Source organism: Papio anubis, chromosome 4 (genome assembly GCF_008728515.1).
Source record: "Papio anubis isolate 15944 chromosome 4, Panubis1.0, whole genome shotgun sequence".
In the NCBI taxonomy this organism is placed as follows: Eukaryota; Metazoa; Chordata; class Mammalia; order Primates; family Cercopithecidae; genus Papio; species Papio anubis.
Window position 1 is genome coordinate 107469564 of NC_044979.1, and position 21915 is coordinate 107491478.

At 36.9% G+C, this 21915-nt stretch overlaps 1 protein-coding gene across 7 annotated transcripts in view; it reads left to right on the forward strand.

Moving 5' to 3' along the window:
- Positions 1-6410: 6410 nt before the first annotated feature.
- The window catches only part of GPR141 (G protein-coupled receptor 141), a 63868-nt gene continuing 48363 nt past the window's right edge, over positions 6411-21915 (forward strand). For 3 of the 7 annotated variants that reach the window (XM_031665364.1, XM_021935883.2, XM_031665366.1), the window contains exon 1: positions 7110-7403. The gene's annotated coding sequence lies outside the window, so the exon portion shown is untranslated. Of the gene's footprint in view, positions 7404-20211; positions 20262-20309; positions 20362-21915 lie in introns of those variants that run through there. The other 4 variants (XR_002520966.2, XR_004183254.1, XM_009203090.4 and 1 more) reach the window with 4 other exon arrangements.

Sequence of the window (21915 nt, forward strand, 5' to 3'; positions counted from 1 at the left end):
CATCCTCCTCAATACTTGGTATTGTGAATCTTTTTAATTTTAGCCATTTGGGATATATTTAGTGTTTTTCCACGGCTGCTTTTAATTACTATTTACCAAATGACAAATTTAGATGAGTAACATCGCCTGTACTTATGAGAAAACCTTCTTTTGCAAATTGCTTATCCATGTATTTTATATGTACTAATTTTATTGTATTATCTATCTTTTTTCTCATTTATACATATTTGATATGAATCTTTGGTCAGTTATATGAACTGCATATATCTGCTTTCATTCCATGGTTTGTCTTTTTACTGTCTTGATGGTATCTTTGATGAGCATAAAATCTTATTTTAAAGTAATTTGACTCAGTCTCCTTTTTAGTGATTAGTGAAATTTGTATTCTTAAAAAAATTTTCCTATACTTGAAGGTCAAGAAGATAATCTTTGTTATCTTCTAGAAGCCTTATTGTCTTACTTTTCACATTTAGATCAACAATCTATCTGGAACTGATTTTTTGCAAATAATGTGAAGTAGAAACTCAAGATTCATTATTTCCCCCTGATTTGAATGTCTAGTCAACTCAACACCATTTATTAAAAAGACTTCCTTCCTTCCTTCCCTCCTTCCTTCCTTCCTTCCTTCCTTCCTTCCTTCCTTCCTTCCTTCCTTCCTTCCTTCCTTCCTTCCTTCCTTTCTTCCTTTCTTCCTTCTCTCCTTCCCTGCCTCCCTGCCTCTCTCTCTCTTTCCCTCTTTCTTTTCTTTTTCCCCACTGCTTTATATTGCCACTGTTTTTGTAAATAAGTGTTCATATATGCATGTGGCTCATTTGCTGGACTCTGTACTATACTTGTTTATGATTGTGCTAATACTATGCTGTTTTAATAATTTTAGCTTTAAAATAGATCTTGGTATCTGGTAATTCAGTCTTTCAAATATTTGTATTTTCTTCCATTGTCTAGGACATTTAAGGCTCTTTACATTGCCATATAAATTTTTGGATTAACTTGTTAATTTTCACAAAGTCGCTTATTTGGATTTTTATTAGGAATATATTGAATATAGGTAGTTTTGGGGAAGCACTGCTATCTTCACAATATTGAATCTTTTTACCTGAAAGTAATGCATAGTTGCATAGTCTTCTACCCATTGAGGTCTTTGTTAATTTCTCTCAATATTTTATATTATTCTACATTGAAGACTTGCTTATCTACTGTTAAATTTATTCCTAGGTATTTAAGTTTTTCATTTTGATGCTAATTTAAATGGTATTATTTTAAAAATTGTATTCTTTGCTTCTTTGCTGCAAGTGTGAAGTGCAATTGATTTTTGAGAATGAATATGTAACTTTTGGCTTTGCAATAGTTAACAAATTTACTCTGTAAGTCTATCTGTGGAGTCTTTGTATTTTATATATATAAAATAATGTCCCTTGCAAATAAAGATTCTGTTACTTCTTTCTTTCCAATATTTATACCTTTTATTAATTCTTTTGCCTCACTACATTCTGTTAGGATCCAATAAAACATTTTTAGTAAGAGTGGCAACAGATGGCATCCTTGACTTATACTTGCTATCAGGAGGAAAGCATTCAATATTTTCCCATTAAAGCAGGTCGTTTGCTGTAGGATTTTATATGTATATGTCTATTCTTCATTTGTAGGTACCTTTTAAAAAATCATGGATAGGTGTTGAATTTTATCGTGATTTTTCTGCCTCTATTTGAAATGATCCTATGATTTTTCTCCTTTATTTTGCCTATGTGGTGAATTGCACTCACTAATTTTTACATGTCTTGTCTTGTCAGAATAATTCTTGCCTGACCATAATGCCATGCCATTGCGTGTGTGTGTGTGTGTGTGTGTGTGTGTGATTTTTCTGTTTGTTTGTTTTGAGGCAGGTCTCATTCTGTTGCTCAGGCTGTAGTGCAGTGACTTGATCGTAGCTCACTGCAGTGTTGAACTCCTGGGCTCAAGAAATCCTCTTGCTTTGGCCTCCCAAAGTGCTGGCATTACAGACTTGAGCCACCATGCCCAGCTATAATTTATATATATATATATGTATCACTAGATTTTATTTGCTAATATTTTGTGTAGGAGTTTTGTGTTTATATAAATCAGAGTAGACTTTGCTTAGGCCCTTTATTATAATTTCCTCACTGAATTTTGCTATCAAAGTTATGATAACCTCCGAAAATGAGTTAGAAAATCTTTCCTTTTTTCTGTGCTGTATATAAAATTGTATATAATGTATATATATATAATATATAATGTATATAAAATTGATGTTATTTCTAAATGTTTAGAAGAATTCACATAAAATCATTAGGCCTGGAAATTTGTTTTCAAAGGGTTGTAGTTACAGATTTCATTTCTTTTACGAGATATTAACTATTTGTGTTATATATTTCTTCATGTGGCAGTTTAGTATATAAATAATGGCTTTTTAAGTTATTTCAGCATTTTATTGAAATCATTGCTCTAAAATTGTTATGATATATTTTTGTTAGCATTTTATTACCTGAGGGATGTGTAGTTAAGTCCCTTCTTTAAAAAAATCTTGATATTGGATTTTGTGCCCTCTTTCTTTTTTTCTCTATTTTTCTAGAGATTCATTAAATTTATTAGTCTTTAAAAGAACGAACTTGTAGATTTATTTTCTCTTTTATACATTTGTTTTATCTTTCATTGACTTCTGCTTGACTTTTCTTACTTCTTTCTTGCTGCTTACCTCGAGTTTCATTCATTTCATCTTTCCACCTCTACTATATGCATTTAAATATGGCCTTAATTGTAATATTAAAGTTTTTACAAGTTGAATTTTCATTATCATTCAAATGACGGTATTTACTAATTTTCATTTGTACTCACATTTTAGCTTGTGATTTATTTAGAAGTATATTGAGTACTTTTCAAACATATACAGGTTTTAACATTATCTTTTTGTTATTGATTTCTAGCCTAATTGTGCTTTTTGTCAGAAAATATACTCTGTATAATTTCAGTCTTATTATATTTGTTATATTTGTTTTATATCTACCATTGAGTTAATTGAGGTTGTTCATGTGATGTGAATTCTGCATTTGCTGTGTATAAGGTACATGAATTAGGTCAAGTTTATTGATTGCATTGTTCAAATGTACTATATCCACATTGAATTTTTGTCTGCTTCTTGTATTACAGAGAAGTTTGTTAAAATCTTCTACTATGATAATGAATTTGTCCATTTTCCCTCGCGTCATGTCATTATTTTGCTTCACATACTTGAGACTAAAACTGCAACAAATTCAGAATTGTAATGTTTTAGAAAGATTGACACTTTTATTATGAAATTAACTCTCTTTGTTGCCAATAATGTTTCTTGCCTTAAAGTGTAATCTGATAAGTGCTCAGTGCATTTACATATTATTGTCATCAAATTTGGGGTTTTAAGTTTGCTCTCTTACTCTTTGTTTTCTACTTATCTATCCATTCTATATGTCTTTTCTCTACTTTTTGGCATTTTTTGGATTATTATTTCTTCGTTCCATTTTTTCCTGTTTTATCTTGCTATTTTTGTTGTTATTTTTTAGTGACTATTCCAAAGATTATGGTGAGCATTCTTGACTGATTAAAGTTCAATATTAATTAGTACTTTTACCACCTTCAAGAATATGCAAAGATTTTAGAACACTTTTCTATGTTTTATCCTATTATTGTCACGAACTTTGACTCTACCTATATTTTAAATCCTGTTAGGTGATTACTATTGTTATTGTAAATCTTCGATATGTACTTAGGTTTACCCACACATTTGCTCTTTCTAGTGCTCTTGGTTTCTTTGTGCAGTTCTGGCTCTCACCTGCGATTGCCTTTGCACTTTTGGAATCAGTCCTTTTAGCATTTCCCTTAGTTCATGTTGGCAGGTTACAAATCATAGGTTCAGTTTGTCTGAAATTATTATTTTGTCATTAAGATGATGGGTATTTTTATTGCATAAAGAACTCTAAATTAGTTATTTTCTTTCATAATTTTGAAGATGTTGTTCCATTTCCTTTGGGTTCCATTGCAATTGTTGAAAAGTTTTATATACTGGACCTTGGTGGAGTTTTTGTTGTTGTTTCTATCCTCTTTAGGATTCATAGTGCTTCTTGAGTCTATGCCTTTTTTTAATTATGATTTTTTAAAAATGTATTGCCCTTTAAAATACTGTTTCTTCCAAATTCTTCCTCTTGTTTCTTTCCAGAGCAACATTATAGGCATATTAAAACTGTGCCCTGTGTCTTTCATGTCTTTTGTGTGATTTTATATGATTTTTATCTTTTTTTGTTGCCATTCCTCAATCTGGTATTTCTTTTTTTGTTTTTTTTGTTTTGTTTTGTTTTGTTTTTTGAGACTGAGTTTCGCCCTTGTCACCCAGGCTGGAGGGCAATGGTGCCATCTCAGCTCATTGCAACCTTTATCTCCTGGGATCAAGCAATTCTCCTGCCTCAGCCTCCCTAGTAGCTGGGATTACAGGTGCCCACCACCATGTCCAGCTAATTTTTGTATTTTTGGTAAAGACGGGATTTCACCATGTTGACCAGGCTGGTCTCAAACTCCTGAACTCAGGTGATCCACCCACCTTGACCTCCCAAAGTGCTGGGATTCCAGGTGTGAGCCACCACACCCAGCCCAATCTAGTATTTTCTACTGACCAATATTTCAATTCCGTCATCCTCTGTGTCTAATCTTCTATGAGTCTTCATCAGTTGAGTAATTTCAGTTATTTTATTTTTCAGTTTCAGAATTTCTATTTGATTAAAAAATTCTCTAGTGTAAATTTTCTATATTTTGTGTACGCTCTTCAATTAATTACAGCTATTTTAAAGCCAATGAATTCTGAGTGCCCTTGTGCATTTGTTTCTATTTTCTGTTTATTTTCATGGTCTGTTTTTCTAGACTTGTCTTCAGACATGGCTGTTAATAGTTATTGAAATTTGGACATTGTGTCAAAAAAGTTTGAGAACCAATTTGTTGATCTGGTTGGTGTTATTGTCCTCCAGAGACTCTTTACTTTTGCTTGGTGTGTGTGCGAGGAGGTTGTTATGATGGTGGCAAATCTCCTAATCTATTCAGTGATTGTCTACCTAATTAAGTCATTTAGGTGATTTGAAATTGGGCTCCCACTTCATGATGGTACAATATTTCTAGTGCATGCTCTCTCCTAGGGTGTAGCCCTTCAGGGGTCCTAACTGAAAATTTTGAGGTAATTATAAGGGCACCACCTCCTTGGTGGTCTCTAGACTCTAATTTTGCTTCTTAAACTAGATTTCCTTTACTTCTGAGCATCTTAGACACTCCATTTCTCCTGTTTCTTTACCTCTCAGTGTCCAATTTCAAATCAGCAGTGCCTTGAGTAAAAAGTACTCAAGAGTTGAAAATCAGATTCACTTTTTGGTACTTCCCTTCTTCTGGGGATTTTATTTCTTTAAGTTCTCATCACCTGGGCAGCTTTCTAAAGCCTTTGAACTTACAGGTTTTGCATTCTGTTCATTCTTTTAAGCTGCTCTCAGCAGGAGGGTTTGTCAGCAACAATCTTCTCTACAATTAATAAAGCTTGAAATATCTCTAGCATGAGTTATTTTGAAGCAGATAACATTTTAACGCATATAACAGAAAGAACGTACATCTGCTGAAATTGAAGAGTTTCCTGATGTAGAGGCCTTTCCTTCAAACTAAGAAACAAAGTTGGAAGCACTTATAACGTTATGTTCGGAGTAAGAAATGTGAACACTGATGAAAGCAAAACTGCAAAAATTTTGCCTAAAATATGAGTGTTTTAGCATTGTAAAGAAGACCAGGAATCACCCAAAATGACCAAAATTATTCTACTTAGGGACTTTAAAGTAGAAAGAACCCAGGACCAGTATCATTTTGATGCCTTTTAAAATTTCTTTTTGAAATGGTGAAATGTCACAGTGGATTTTTAAAATAGGGGAATGTTTAAAATGTTGATATTTAATAAATTAGTACTTTTTAACTGACAAATTTCCATATAATATTATCATGCTCATTACATCAGGAATTCTCAATCCTGGGGCCACAGACCGGTAGTGGTTCATGGCCTGTTAGGAACTGGGCTGTACAGAAGGAGCGGAGCAATGCACAAATGAGCCAGCAAAGCTGCGTCTGTATTTACAGCTGCTCCCCATCACTTGCATTACTGCCTAAGCTCCACCTCCTGTTAGATCAGCAGCAGCATTAGATTCTCATGGGAGTGTGAACCTTATTGTTGAACTGTCCATGCTAGGGATCTAGGTTGCAGTGTTCCTTATGAGAATCTAATGCCTGATGATCTGCCACTGTCTCCCCTCACCCCCAAATGGGACCATCTAGTTGCAGGAAAACCAGCTCAGGGCTCCCACTGATTCTACATTATGATGAGTTGTATAATTATTTCATTATATATTATCATGTAATAACAATTGAAATAAAGTGCACAATAAATGTAATGTGCTTGAGTCATCTGGAAAATATCCCCCAGCCCTGTCTGTGGAAAAATTGTCTTCCATGAAACCTTTCCCTGATGCCAAAACGATGGGGACCGCTGATTGACATGATAATTAGAACATTTATAAAATCCTAATTTATAGAGTGGTCATAAAATGGTAGGAAAGTTAAAACAGTTTGAGGAACTGACAATTTTTTTTTTTTTAATACTTGCATTGCATCTCTATGACTGTGGACAGCTTCTTTTGGAGATAATGTTGACAGTCTAAGAAGTTAAGCTGTGACAAATTTACTCCCCTCCCCTGCCCCTATAGCACACTCTGATTTTAAATGCTTCTTATCTTAATTCTAATTAAATGACATAATTATAGTACCATATCACAGTCAATGTCATTTATCAGTAACAGCTAATTAACACAATTACAAAAGTGGGAGCCCTAAGTGGGAGCCCAGTGAGGTATAGAGCAACTCTGGAAATTTTCTCCTTACTGAAAGGAAATATTACACATATTCCTTCACCAGAAGAACAATACACAGTTTATCTTCCCTTTTTGTTTTTGATAATATCACTTTTTTCCCCATTCTCTACAAAATTTCGTTTGAATAACATTTTAAAAACTTGATTCATCATAGTCATCAATCCTTCATAAATATTTCTTGACATAATTGGCCTCTCTGTAGTTTTGCAACTTGGACTATTCATGTTTAACAGCTTAGTTTTTCAAGACTATTGTGTTTCAAACGGTTTTGAGGTTTTATGGTCTGTTGACATTCTGAGGAACTTAGAACACATTCACTTCCTTTTGCTTGGTGAGCTGTCCAGAGCCCTTGTAAATGCATGCAGAGCATGGAAATGCCCCAGCTGCCCTGCTGTTGAAACAGAATCCTATTTGGAAGGCAGACATGTGGCCCATCTCTGTAGCCATCACTGAGAAATCTGGATTTTCAAGGTAAGTGCAGAAGACTTAGGTTTGGGGAGACATGAATGAAAATGCCGTAGAAATAAAGCATACTGAATTGGTTGGCATAGTTCTAATTCGGAATCTTCCAACGGTTCTGCTATAAAAAGCAAGCTTATTCTCTCTAACCACAACTCCTTCTTCATAGAAAGAATTGTTCTAATGTTACTGCTTAGGATATGCTGCTCTGAAAGTAAAACCTAATTTTTATTGGTAACTATGAACCAAAATGATTTCAGAATCTCTCTGTCAAAATACCAGCTAAACGTATCATAGAATTTTTTAGGGCACCTGGCACTATTGAATTTATGTGTAATTATTTAAATGCTTATCTTTTAAGTGATGTCTTAATTTTCTTTTGTTACGAAAAATCCTTTAACTCTATTACTGCATTATTTTCAGATAGAGTTTGAAACTATTCAGGCAGCCCTAGTCAATAGAAGGAAACAATCTGTAAGCAATCAGGTACTTAGACATTTCTAAAAGAAGCATATTCAAAATAACATGTGAAATAATGGTAATTATAATTCTTTCCATACCACTTTTAAAGTACTACATAACAGGAAGGATCCAAAAATAACTTCTTAAATAAGACAAATAAAAGGAACAACATCTGTTCAAATAATTTTACTTTAAGTAAAATACCGTCTGTACCGATATTTTCTACTTCCAAGAAGTAGCATTTTTCAAATATGTTGAATGAATTATAATGCAAAGTTTTTAAAAAAATAAGTAATGCCTAACCTGAATATAGGCATTTAATTTTGTTTCACAAATTTGTTATATGACTTTTGATAGGTCACTTAATTCTCTGGACTTCAACGTTCTACATAATTGCACAATTACTTATCTGAGAAATTACTTAGTAAGTACTCCAGAATTACATGTCTTTGTTTTCTGTTTTATTGGGTTTAAATCAATTAATTAGTCAGGATTTTAATCAGTCAATAGGAGTAATAGGAAGACCAATGAATGAGGAATCAGGTGGTGTGAACTCTAGTCCTCTGTTTTCTAGTAACTGGCTGCATAATTTGGGGGAATATTATCTAAGGATTCCAGACCACAGGTTGGCAAACTTTTTCTATGAAAGCCTAGATAGTAAATATTTTAGACTTTGCAAGCCGAGAGGTAGAACTGAGGGTAATATATTGGTACTTACATAACCATTTAAAACTATAAAAATCATTTGTAGCTCATAGGCTGTACAAAAACAAGAAGTGAGCCAGATTTGACTTAGGGGACACAGTTTTCCAACTCTTCTTCTAGCAATGATTTTCAACAATTATAAAATGGAAGTTGTAGACTAGAATAAGAGATGCTCAGCTAAGGGAGATCCTGGATGGTCTTTAGAGTGATACACCAATCCTCTGAAATTGCATGCAAAAGTGTAATGTGTGTTTTTCTTTTCTTTTTTTTGTGTGTGTTTGTTTTTCTCTCCCTCCTTCTTTCCTTCCTTCCTTCCTTCTTTCCTGCCTGCCTGCCTTCCTTCCTTCCTTCCTCCCTCCTCCCTCCCTCTGTTTCTTTCTCTCTCTGTCTCTCTCTCTCTCTTTCTTTCTTCAGGGCCTTTCTCTTTGTTGCCCAGGCTGGAGTTCAGTGACCCAATCATGGCTCACTGACTGCAGCCTCAATCTCCAGGGGTCAAGTGATCCTTTCATCTCAGCCTCCTCAGTAGCTGAGACTACAGGTACTTGCCACCACACCTGGCTAATTAATTAAGTTTTTTTTAATAGAGACGGGGTCTTGCTCATGTTGCCCAGGTTGGTCTCAAACTCCTGGGCTCAAGTGATCCTCCTGTCTTGGCCGTGTTGGGATTACAGGCATGAGCCATTGTGCTTGGCAGCGCTTTTTTTTTTTTTTTTTTTTTTTTCTTTTTTAAATAAGAAAAACACGGATTTCATCAGATTTTCAAAGTGGTCCAAAATCCAATTAAAGTTAAGGACCATAGATCTAGCTAATTTCTAAAAGTGCTTTCCAAATTTAAAATCAATGAACCCGTGAAATGTTTACTGGTGTCTACTATGTATAAGCCATTGTGCTAGCACTATAAGAGACATAGCATGTTGTGACTAAAATATGTTAAATATATTGTTAAATAATACGTTAAAAATATATTTTTGGGACAGGGCCTCGCTCTGTCTCCAAGGCAGGGGTGCAGTCACGCAATCACAGCTCACTGAAGCCTTCATCTCCTGGAATCAGGTGATCTTCTCACTTCAGCCTCAAGAATAGCTGGGACTGCAGGCGAGAGCCACCCTGCCTGCCTTTTTTTTTTTCTTTAGAGAGGGGAGTCTCACTGTGTTGCCAAGGCTGGTCTCAAATCCCTGGGCTCAAGCAGTCTTCCTGACTCAGACTCAGACAAAAAATATTTTAAAGAAGATTAGAGTATGTGCAAGTCAGTATTATCCTTCAAAGTAGTAACATTGAAAACAATTTTCAATTGCTCAAAGATTTCTGAGACATTGCTTTGCAAAGTGTTTTCTTTCCTTTTTTTGAACTGAAGAAGAGTTTTTTTTATTGTTTAAGTTCTAGGGTACATGTGCCCAAGGTGCAGGTTTGTTATATATGTATACATGTGCCATGTTGGTGTGCTGCACCCAATAACTCGTCATTTACATTAGGTATATCTCCTAATGCTATCCCTCCCCCCTCCCCCCTCCCCACAATAGGACCTGGTGTGTGATGTTCCCCTTCCTGTGTCCAAGTGATCTCATTGTTCAATTCCCACCTATGAGGGAGAACATGCGGTATTTGGTTTTCTGTTCTTGCGATAGTTTGCTGAGAATGATGGTTTCCAGCTGCATCCATGTCCCTACAAAGGACACGAACTCATCCTTTTTTATGGCTGCATAGTATTCCATGGTGTATATGTGCCACATTTTCTTAATCCAGTCTGTCACTGATGGACATTTGGGTTGATTCCAAGTCTTTGCTATTGTGAATAGTGCCACAATAAACATAAGTGTGCATGTGTCTTTATAGCAGCATGACTTATAATCCTTTGGGTATATCCCCAGGAATGGGATGGCTGGGTCAAATGGTATTTTTAGTTCTAGATCCTTGAAGAATGGCCACACTGTCTTCCACAATGGTTGAACTTGTTTACAGTTCCACCAACAGTGTAAAAGTGTTCTTATTTCTCCACATCCTCTCCAGCACCTGTTGTTTCCTGATTTTTTAATGATCCCCATTCTAACTGGTGTGAGATGGTATCTCATTGTAGTTTTGATTTGCATTTCTCTGATGGCAAGTGATGATGAGCATTTTTTCATGTGTCTGTTGACTGTATGAATGTCTTCTTTTGAGAAGTGTCTGTTCATATCCTTTGCCCACTTTTTGATGGGGTTGTTTGTTTTTTTCTTGTAAATTTGATTGAGTTCTTTATAGGTTCTGGATATTAGCCCTTTGTCAGATGAGTAGATTGAAACAATTTTCTCCCATTCTGTAGGTTGCCTGTTCACTCTGATGGTAGTTTCTTTTGCTGTGCAGAAGCTCTTTAGTTTAATTAGATCCCATTTGTCAATTTTGGCTTTTGTTGCCATTGCTTTTGGTGTTTTAGACATGAAGTCCTTGCTCATGCCTATGTCCTGAATGGTATTACCTACCTAGGTTTTCTTCTAGGGTTTTTATGGTTTTAGGTTTAACATTTAAGTCTCTAATCCATCTTGAATTAATTTTCGTATAAGGAGTAAGGAAAGGATCCAGTTTCAACTTTCTACATATGGCTAGCTAGTTTTCCCAGCACCATTTATTAAATAGGGAATCCTTTCCCCATTTCTTGTTTTTCTCAGGTTTGTCAAAGATCAGATGGCTGTAGATGTGTGGTATTATTTCTGAGGGCTCTGTTTTGTTCCATTGATCTATATCTCTGTTTTGGTACCAGTACCATGCTGTTTTGGTTACTGTAGCCTTGTAGTATAGTTTGAAGTCAGGTAGCGTGATGCCTCCAGCTTTGTTCTTTTGGCTTAGGATTGTTTTGGCAATGTGGGCTCTTTTTTGGTTCCATATGAACTTTAAAGCAGTTTTCTCCAATTCTGTGAAGAAAGTCATTGGTAACTTAATGAGGATGGCATTGAATCTATAAATTACCTTGGGCAGTATGGCCATTTTCACAATATTGATTCTTCCTATCCATGAGCATGGTATGTTATGTTCTTCCATTTGTTTGTGTCCTGTTTTATTTCACTGAGCAGTAGTTTGTAGTTCTCCTTGAAGAGGTCCTTTACATCCCTTGTAAGTTGGATTCCTAGGTATTTTATTCTCTTTGAAGCTATTGTGAATGGGAGTTCATTCATGATTTGGCTGTCTGTTTGTCTGTTACTGGTGTATAAGAATGCTTGTGATTTTTGCACGTTGATTTTGTATCCTGAGACTTTGCTGAAGTTGCTTATCAGCTTAAGGAGATTTTGGGCTGAGACAATGGGGTTTTCTAAATATACAATCATGTCATCTGCAAACAGGGACAATTTGACTTCTTCTTTTCCTAACTGAATACCTTGATTTCTTTCTCTTGCATGATTGCCCTAGCCAGAACTTCCAACACTATGTTGAATAGGAGTGGTGAGAGAGGGTATCCTTGTCTTGTGCCAGTTTTCAAAGGGAATGCTTCCAGTTTTTGCCCATTCAGTATGATATTGGCTGTGGGTTTGTCATAAATAGCTCTTATTATTTTGAGATACGTTCCAACAATTCTGAATTTATTGAGAGTTTTTAGCATGAAGGGCTGTTGAATTTTGTCAAAGGCCTTTTCTGCATCTATTGAGATAATCTTGTGGTTTTTGTCTTTGGTTCTGTTTATATGCTAGATTACATTTATTGATTTGTGTATGTTGAACCAGCCTTGCATCCCAGGGATGAAGCCCACTTGATCATGGTGGATAAGCTTTTTGATGTGCTGCTGGATTTGGTTTGCCAGTATTTTATTGAGGATTTTTGCATTGATGTTCATCAGGGATATTGGTCTAAAATTCTCTTTTTTTGTTGTATCTCTGTCAGGCTTTGGTATCAGGATGATGTTGGCCTTGTAAAATGAGTTATGGAGGATTCCCTCTGTTTCCATTGATTGGAATAGTTTCAGAAGGAATGGTACCAACTCCTCCTTGTACCTCCAGTAGAATTTGGCTGTGAATCCTTCTGGTCCTGGACTTTTTTTTGGTTGGTAGGTTATTAATTATTGCCTCAATTTCAGAGCCTGTTATTGGTCTATTCAGGGATTCAACGTCTTCCTGGTTTAGTCTTGGGAGAGTGTAAGTGTCTAGGAAATTATCCATTTCTTCTAGGTTTTCTAGTTTATTTGCATAGAGGTGTTTATAGTATTCTCTGATGGTAGTTTGTATTTCTGTGGGGTGGGTGGTGATATCCCCTTTATCATTTTTTATTGCATCTCTTTGATTCTTCTCTCTTTTCTTCTTTATCAGTCTTGCTAGCAGTCTATCAATTTTGTTGATCTTTTCAAAACACCAGCTCCTGGATTCACTGGTTTTTTGGAGGGTTTTTTGTGTCTCTATCTCCTTCAGTTCTGGTCTGATCTTGGTTATTTCTTGCCTTCTCCTAGCTTTTGAATGTGTTTGCTCTTACTTCTCTAGTTCTTTTAATTGTGATGTTAAGGTGTCAATTTTAGATCTTTCCTGCTTTCTCCTGTGGGCATTTAGTGCTATAAATTTCCCTCTACACACTGCTTTAAATGTGTCCCAGAGATTCTGGTATGTTGTATCTTTGTTCTCATTGATTTCAAAGAACATCTTTATTTCTGCCTTCATTTCGTTATGTATCCAGTAGTCATTCAGGAGCAGGTTGTTCAGTTTCCATGTAGTTGAGCAGTTTTGATTGAGTTTCTTAGTCCTGAGTTCTAGTTTGATTGCACTGTGGTCTGAGAGACAGTTTGTTATAATTTCTGTTCTTTTGCATTTGCTGAGGAGTGCTTTACTTCCAACTATGTGGTCAATTTTGGAATAAGTGTGATGTGGTGCTGAGAAGAATGTATATTCTGTTGATTTGGGGTGGAGAGTTCTGTCAATGTCTATTAGGTCTGCTTGGTGCAGAGTTGAGTTCAATTTCTGGATATCCTTATTAACTTTCTGTCTCATTGATCTGTCTAATGTTGACAGTGGGGTGTTAAAGTCTCCCATTATTATTGTGTGGGAGTCTAAGTCTCTTTGTAAGTCTCTAAGGACTTCCTTTATGAATCTGGGTGCTCCTGTATTGGGTGCATATATATTTAGGATAGTGAGCTCTCCCTAATGAATCGATCCCTTTACCATTATGTAATGGCCTTCTTTGTCTCTTTTGATCTTTGATGGTTTAAAGTCTGTTTTATCAGAGACTAGGATTGCAACTCCTGCTTTTTTTTGTTTTCCATTTGCTTGGTAGATCTTCCTCCATCCCTTTATTTTGAGCCTATGTGTGTCTCTGCATGTGAGATGGGTCTCCTGAATACAGCAAACTGATGGGTCTTGACTCTTTATCCAATTTGCCAGTGTGTGTCTTTTAATTAGACCATTTAGTCCATTTACATTTAAGGTTAATATTGTTATGTGTGAACTTGATCCTGCCATTATGATGTTAGCTGGTTATTTTGCTGGCTAGTTGATGCAGTTTCTTCCTAGCATCGATGAACTTTACATTTTGACATGTTTTTGCAATGGCTGGTACCTGTTGTTCCTTTCCATGTCTAGTGCTTCCTTCAGGATCTCTTGTAGGGCAGGCCTGGTGGTGACAAAATCTCTAAGCATTTGCTTGTCTGTAAAGGATTTTATTTCTCCTTCACTTATGAAACTTAGTTTGGTTAGATATGAAATTCTGGGTCGAAAATTCTTTTCTTTAAGAATGTTGAATATTGGCCCCCACTCTCTTCTGCTTTGTAGAATTTCTGCCGAGAGATCTGCTGTTAGTCTGATGGACTTCCCTTTGTGTGTAATCTGACCTTTCTCTCTGGCTGCCATTAACATTTTTTCCTTCATTTCAACTTTGGTGAATCTGACAATTATGTGTCTTGGAGTTGCTCTTCTCGAGGAGTATCTTTGTGGCATTCTCTGTATTTCCTGAATTTGAATGTTGACCTGCCTTACTAGGTTGGGGAAGTTCTCCTGGATGATACCCTGCAGAGTGTTTTCCAACTTGGTTCCATTTTCCCTGTCACTTTCAGGCACACCAATCAGATGTAGATTTGGTCTTTTCACATAATCCCATATTGCTTGGAGGCTTTGTTCATTTCTTTTTACTCTTTTTTCTCTATACTTCTCTTCTCGCTTCATTTCATTCATTTGATCTTCAATCGCTGATAGTCTTTCTTCCAGTTGATCGAGTCGGTTACTGAAGCTTGTGCATTTGTCACGTAGTTCTTGTGTTATGGTTTTCATCTCTGTCAGTTCTTTTAAGGACTTCTCTACATTGGTTATTCTAGTTAGCCATTCATCAAATCTGTTTTCAAGGTTTTTAGTTTGTTTGCACTGGTTACGTAGTTCCTCCTTTAGCTCTGAGAAGTTTGATCGACTGAAGCCTTCTTCTCTCGACTCTTCAAAGTCATTTTCCGTCCAGGTTTGTTCCATTGCTGGTGATGAGCTGCATTCCTTTGGAAGAGGGGATGTGCTCTGATTTTTTGAATTTCCACCTTTTCTGCACTGCTTTTTCCCCATCTTTGTGGTTTTATCTGCCTTTGGTCTTTGATGATGGTGATGTACTGATGGGGTTTTGGTGTGGATGTCCTTTCTGTTTGTTAGTTTTCCTTCTCACAGTCAGGATCCTCAGCTGTAGGTCTGTTGGAGTTTGCTTGAGGTCCACTCCAGACCCTGTTTGCCTGGGTATCAGAAGCAGAGTCTGCAGAAGATAGAATATTGCTGAACAGTGAGTGTTGCTGTCTGATTCTTGCTCTGGAATCTTCGTCTCAGGGGTGTACCCTGCCATGTGAGGTGTGAGGTGTGAGGTGTCGGTCTGCACCTAGTAGGGGATGTGTCCCAGTTAGGCTACTCAGGGGTCCGGAACCCACTTGAGCAGGCAGTCTGTCCATTCTTAGATCTCAACCTTTGTGCTGGGAGATTCACTGCTCTTTTCAAAGCTGTCAGACAGGGGCATTTACCTCTGCCGAGATTTCTGCTGCTTTTTGTTTAGCTATGCCCTGTCCCCAGAGGAGGAGTCTACAGAGGCAGGCTGGCCTCCTTGAACTGTGGTGGGCTCCACCCAATTCGAGCTTCCCAGGTGCTTTGTTTACCTACTTAAGCCTCAGCAATGGTGGGCGCCCCTCCTCCAGCCTCGCTGCTGCCTTGCTGTTAAATCTCAGACTGCTATGCTAGCAATGAGGGAGGCTCTGTGGGTGTGGGACCCTCTGGGCCAGGTGTGGTATATAATCTCCTGGTGTGCCATTTGCTAAGACCCTTGGTAAATCACAGTATTAGGGTGGGAGTTACCCGATTTTCCAGGTGTTGTGTGTCTCAATTTCCTTTGGCTGGGAAAAGGAATTCCCTTCCCCCTTGCGCTTACCAGGGGAGGCGATGCCTCGCCCTGCTTCAGGTCTCGCTGGTCGGGCTGCATGTGCGGACCAGCACCAACTGTCCGACACACCCCAGTGAGATGAACCCGGTACCTCAGTTGAAAATGCAGAAATCACCCGTCTTCTGTGTCGCTCACCCTGGGAGCTGGAAGCTGGGGCTGTTCCTATTTGGCCTTCTTGGGCACGCCCCCAGCAAAGTGTTTTCAAAGCTACTTCATGCGTTATACCAAAGTATTTTCCAAAAATTGTTATTGTCCCATCTTATTTTGAATGACAATGTTATTATTCAAGACAATCATAATCAAACTTAATCTAAGCATAGTCTGTTTCTTAAAAACATAATTTGCTTAAGGGCAGGAACTATGCCTTTGCTACCTTTATATTTTAGAACAGTGTTTGACCCGTAGTAAGTACTCAGCATCTTTGGAATGGTTATATGAGTGAATAAGTGAATGAAATGATGAAGGTATTATCATGGAGATTATGTATAGATACTGAAGGCTTGGAACTCCAGATGGTCTAAAAGCAGTAGTTGCTAAGTCCAAAGATGGCTTCTCTTTTCAAATTTGGAGGTAACTGTGATTTCAAAATAACTGGCCAACTCAATATTGCAGTTCCTGATGATTAAGTCACTTTTTAAAAAGAGTGAAATTTGTGAAATTTAATTAACATAGGAGAGAGAAATACTTCTTACAAGGTTGCTAGTAACCTACTCTCTGGGATGGCATGAGTGGAGAGTGAAATTTTATTAATGAAAAGCATTGCCATCAGCATCTAAGCCCTTTGTGTCCTGAGACTGGGTAGAAGATATTATCAGCTGGAACATCATGCATAAATGGTAGCTCTTCTGGGAAATCCAAAAGTCAAGTCTGGTAGAACTTAGGGCACTACTCTGCTCCCTGATAAAAAAGTTCAGACTGTGCTCCACTGCCTGCCCAATTGATGATGGCAGTCAGTGCACTGTTTCCTGGGAATTTTCTACAGCTACCTGGGGCAGGGAATAACTTGTAATCAATCAAATCGTAGCTCTGTTCACACTCCAGGAACAATTCCACTAAAAGAAATCCAATCTATAATAACTAGTATATTATTCACTCACTTCTCAGGGAAATTTAAGGTTTAAAATTTTAAGAAATGGTAATGAAAAACCTGAGTAGCTTTGTATATAGTTGGTATCATGCCTGAGACATCCTTATTCAAAAAAGTGCCTCTCACCTCTGCTCTTGTCATCCCCTCATCTCAGAAGCTGTTAGGAAATAGCAATGTACTCTTTGCTTTAGGATATAATTATACAGTGAACCTATGCAGAACCACTCTATATTAAATAGCACCATTTTCTTCACACATTTAGCAGTTTTACCGAGGACATATTTCCAGATCTCCTTAAGGATTGAGATTAGTCCCAGATGTAATCCAAAGACCAGAACCTTCATGAATGGGAGCTCGAATATGTCTTATGATCCAAGGTCTCACTTGTGTGGCAGGAAGCTTAGTCCCCTCTCTGAGGATTTCTGAGACTCCCTGAGCAGTGCTTGCATGTTCTACAAATCCAAGACTGGTAGCACCCACTCCTCTCACTTCAACTGCTGCCCCGAGCTCTCTTTTCAGATGACCTCTGCACTTCTCTGGAAGGCTTTACTCCAAAAAGTGGTCAAGACCCCTTTCATTTCCTCTCAAAGACAGGTAAACTTACATCTGTGGCAAACCTATTTTGGGGGCAAAATGGGTTTTTCTTAAAGGACCAGATAGTAAATATTTTAGATTTTGTGAGCCAAACAACCTAGGTTGCAACAATACAACTTATAGTTGTAGTGTGAATGCAGCCACAGACATAAATAAATAAGTGTGGCTGTGATCAGATAAAAACTGTATTTACAAAAATGAGTGGCCAGCCCATGGGATGTAGTTTGCTGGTCCATGAACTATATTGAATGCTTGGTGTCAACTTTAAAAAATTACAATGTAGTAGGCCGGACGTGGTGGCTTATGCCTGTAATCCCAGTATTTCAGGAGGTGGTTGAATCATCTGAGGTCAGGAGTTCGAGAACAGCCTGGCCAACATGGTGAAATCCTGTCTCTACTAAAAATACAAAAATTAGCCGGGCATGGTGGTACACCTGAGGTCAGGAGTTCGAGATCAGCCTTGCCAACATGGTGAAACCTCGTCTTTACTAAAAATATAAAAATTAGCCGAGCATGGTGGTACACACCTGTAATCCCAGCTACTCAGGAGACTGAGGTAGGAGAATCACTTGAACCCAGGAGGCAGAGGTTGTGGTGAGCCAAGATCACGCCACTGCACTCCAGCCTGGGCAACAAGAGCGAAACTCCGCCTCAGAAAAAAAAAAAAAAATTACAATGTAGTAAAAAGATATACAAAACTCACAGCTGGAGAATGCCTTCCAGAGGTATTAGTACTTCCCTTCCTGGAGGTGCCCATCACTCATTTTATCCTGGCCTGAGGCCGTGCTACTGAGACCCACTCATCCTTCCTGGCCAGAAGTCCTCTCTCCTCCTTGCCTTCACTTCCACAAGTTCAGGTTCTTCTCCCTGTATGTTAAGCCCCAGCTAGGGATGTGAAAAACAAGTTCATGCCATAATCATCTGACAAGAGGAAGACCCATTGAACAGAAATGTGGTCCATGGAGGTCGGAAGCATCTCTGAAACTACCAGTAGCGCTTATCTCCCATTCATACCACTAAACGGCTTATCAGAATTTTCCTTTCTTGACTAAAGGGAGAGTCTGCTGTAAAGACAGTTCCTTTTCCCTTTCTTTTGTGGTAAAGTATATAAAATTTACCATTTTAAAAATTTTACCATATAGCTTAGTGGCTTAAATACATTCAGTTTGTTGTGCAACCAGGACTACAATTCATTTCCAGAAGTTTTTCATCATCCCAGACTAAAACTCTTTACTCATTAAACAGTTAATCCTCATTCTTTCCTTCTCTCAGGCCCCTGGTAATCTTATGAAGGTATGTTGAAATTTATCAAATGCTTTTTCTGCATCTATTGAGATGATCACATGGTTTTTGTCCTTCATTCTGTTGATGTGATATATCACATTTGTCGATTTGCATATGTCGAACTATCCTTCTATCCTCAGGATAAATCCCTTTTGGTCATGGTGAATAATCTTTTTAATGTGATGCCAGATTCCATTTGCTAGTATTTTGTTGAGGATTTTTTCATCTGTGCTCATCAGGGATATAGGCCTATAGTTTTCTTTTTTGGTTGTATCCTTGTCTGGTTTTGGAATCAGGTTAATGCTGGCCTTGAGGAATGAGTTTAAAAGAATTTCCTCCCCTTCAATTTTCTGGAAGAGTTTGAAAAGAAATAGTATTAGTTATTTTCTAAATGTTTGGTAGGATTCAGCAGCAAAGTCATGTGGTCTTGGGCTTTTCTTTGATGGCAGACTTTTTAAAAATTATGGATTCAGTTTTATTATTAATAATTGGAATAATTGGTCTATTCAGAGTTTCTGTTTCTTCTTGAGTCAGTCTTGGTAGGGTATACGTATCCATGAATTTATCCATTTTTGCTAGGTTTCCCAACTTGTTGGTGTACAGTTGTTCATGGTAGTCTTCAGTGATTCTTTTTTTATTTTAAATTTCTGTGCTATTAATCGTACAGTCTCTTCTCCTTTCTGATTTTATTTATTTGGGTATTTTCTCTTTTATTCTTGGTTAGTTTAGGTAATCATTTGTCAGTTTCATTCATATTTTCAAACAGATAAGTTTTTATTTCATTTCTCTTTTGTATTTTGTTTTCAGTTTCAATTTCATTTATTTCTGCTCTAATCGTTATTATTTCTTTCCTTCTACTAATTTGGGGTTTGTTTTGTTTTTGTTTTTCTAGTCCCTAGAGATACATTGTTACATTGTTTATTTGAAATCTTTTTACTTTTCTGATGTAGCCATTATTGTTATAAACTTCTCTCTTAATACTGCTTCTGCTGTACTCCATACATTTTGGAATTTTAGGTTTCTATTTTCATTTATTTCAAGACATTTTAAAATATCCTTCTTAATTTCTTCATGACCAATTGGTCATTCAGGAGCATTTTTCTTTTTTAATTTCCATGCATTTTTACAGTTTTGAACGTTTCTCTTGTAATATACTTTGGATGTCCCCTCTGAATTTCATGTTGAGATGTAAATCCTAGTGTTAGAGGTGAGACCTGGTGGGAGGTGTTTGGGTCATGGGAGCAGATCTCTCACGGCTTGGTGCTGTCCACCTGGTAGTGAGAGAGTTTTCACAAGATCCACTCATTTAAGTGTGTAGCACTTCACCCATCCTTTCTCCTGTTTTCACAGTGTGATGTGCCTGCTCCCACTTCACCTTCCACAATGAGTAAAATCTTCCTGAGGTCTCCCCAGAAGCAGATACTGGCACTGTGCTTCCTGTACAGCCTGCAGAGCCATGAGCCAAATAAACCTCTTTTCTTATAAATTACCAAGTCTCAGGTAATTTTTATAGCAATACAAGAACAACCTAATACACTCTTGTTATTTATTTCTAGATTATTTCATCGTGGTAAGAAAATATATTTGATATTATTTCAGTTCTTTTAAATGTGTTGAGGATTGTTTCGTGGCCTAACATGTAACCTGTCCTGAAGAATGTTTCATGTGTTGATGAAAAAAAAAAAAATGTATTCTGTAGCTGCTAGATGAAATGTTCTGTAAATATCAGTTAGGTCTATTTTATCCAAAGTGCAGCTTAAATCCAAATTTCTTTGTTTATTTTCTCTCTATATCATCTGCCCATGCTGAGAACAAAGTGTTGAAGTCTCCTGTGATTACTGTATTGTAGTCTATCTCTCCCTTTAGATTCAATAATGTTTGTTTTATGTATCTGTGTGCTCTGGTGTTGGGGCATCTATATTTACAATTGATATGTTCTCTTTATGAATTGATCCTTTTTATCATTATAGGATGACCTTGTTTATATCTTTTTAGAGGTTTGATTAAAATCTCTTTTATCTGCGTAAGTATAGTTACTCCTGCTCAATTTTGGTTTCTCTTTACATGGAATGTCTTTTTCCATCTCTTTACTTCTAGTCTATCTGTACTATTATAGGTGAAGTAAGTTTATTGTGAACAGAATATAGTTGGGTCTTTTTTTTTTAACCTAGTTATCCAGTCTATATCTTTTTTTGTTTTGTTTTGTTTTTGTTGTTGTTATTGTTGTTTGTTTTGTTTTGTTTTGTTTTTTTGAGATGGAGTCTCACTCTGTCACCCAGGCTGGAGTGCCGTGGCGCCATCTTGGCTCACTGCAACCTCTGCCTCCCTGGTTCAAGTCAGTCTATATCGTTTAAGTGAAGAATTTAATCCATTTACATTCAAGGTTATTATTTATAGGTGAAGACTTACTCCTGTTATTTCGTTAATTGTTTTCTTGTAGTTTTGTATATTCTTTGTTCTTTTCTTCCTCTCTTATTGTTTATTATTGTGGTTTGATGATTTTCTGTAGTATAAGGTTTGATTATTTTCTGTTTCTCCTTTGTGTATCTGCTCTACCAGTTAGTTTTATATTTTGCATGTTTTCATGATGATTGTCGTTTTGCTTCTAGATGTAGGACTCCCTTGAGCACGTTTTGGTAAGGCTGGTGAGTGGTAATAAATTCCCTTAGTTTTTGTTTGTCTGGGAAAGATGTTTTTATCTCTCATTTATGAAAGATACCTTTTCTGGGTGTAGTCTTGAGTGGGGTTTTTTTTTCCCCCTTTAACATTTTGAATATATCATCCCATTCTCTCTTGGCCTGTTAGCTTTCTCTTAAGAAATGTGCTGTTAATCTAATGGGGATTCCCTTAGAGTGACTTTATATTTTTTATTGCTGTTTTAAGAATTCTGACTGTCTTTGACTTTTTTTTTTTTTTTTTGGTGGGCTGAATTGCATGCTGTTTTTCTTTCTTTTCTTTTTTTATTACATCTTAAGTTCTGGGATACATGTGCAGAACATGCAGGTTTGTTACATAGGTATACACGCGCCATGGTGGTTTGCTGCACCCATCAAC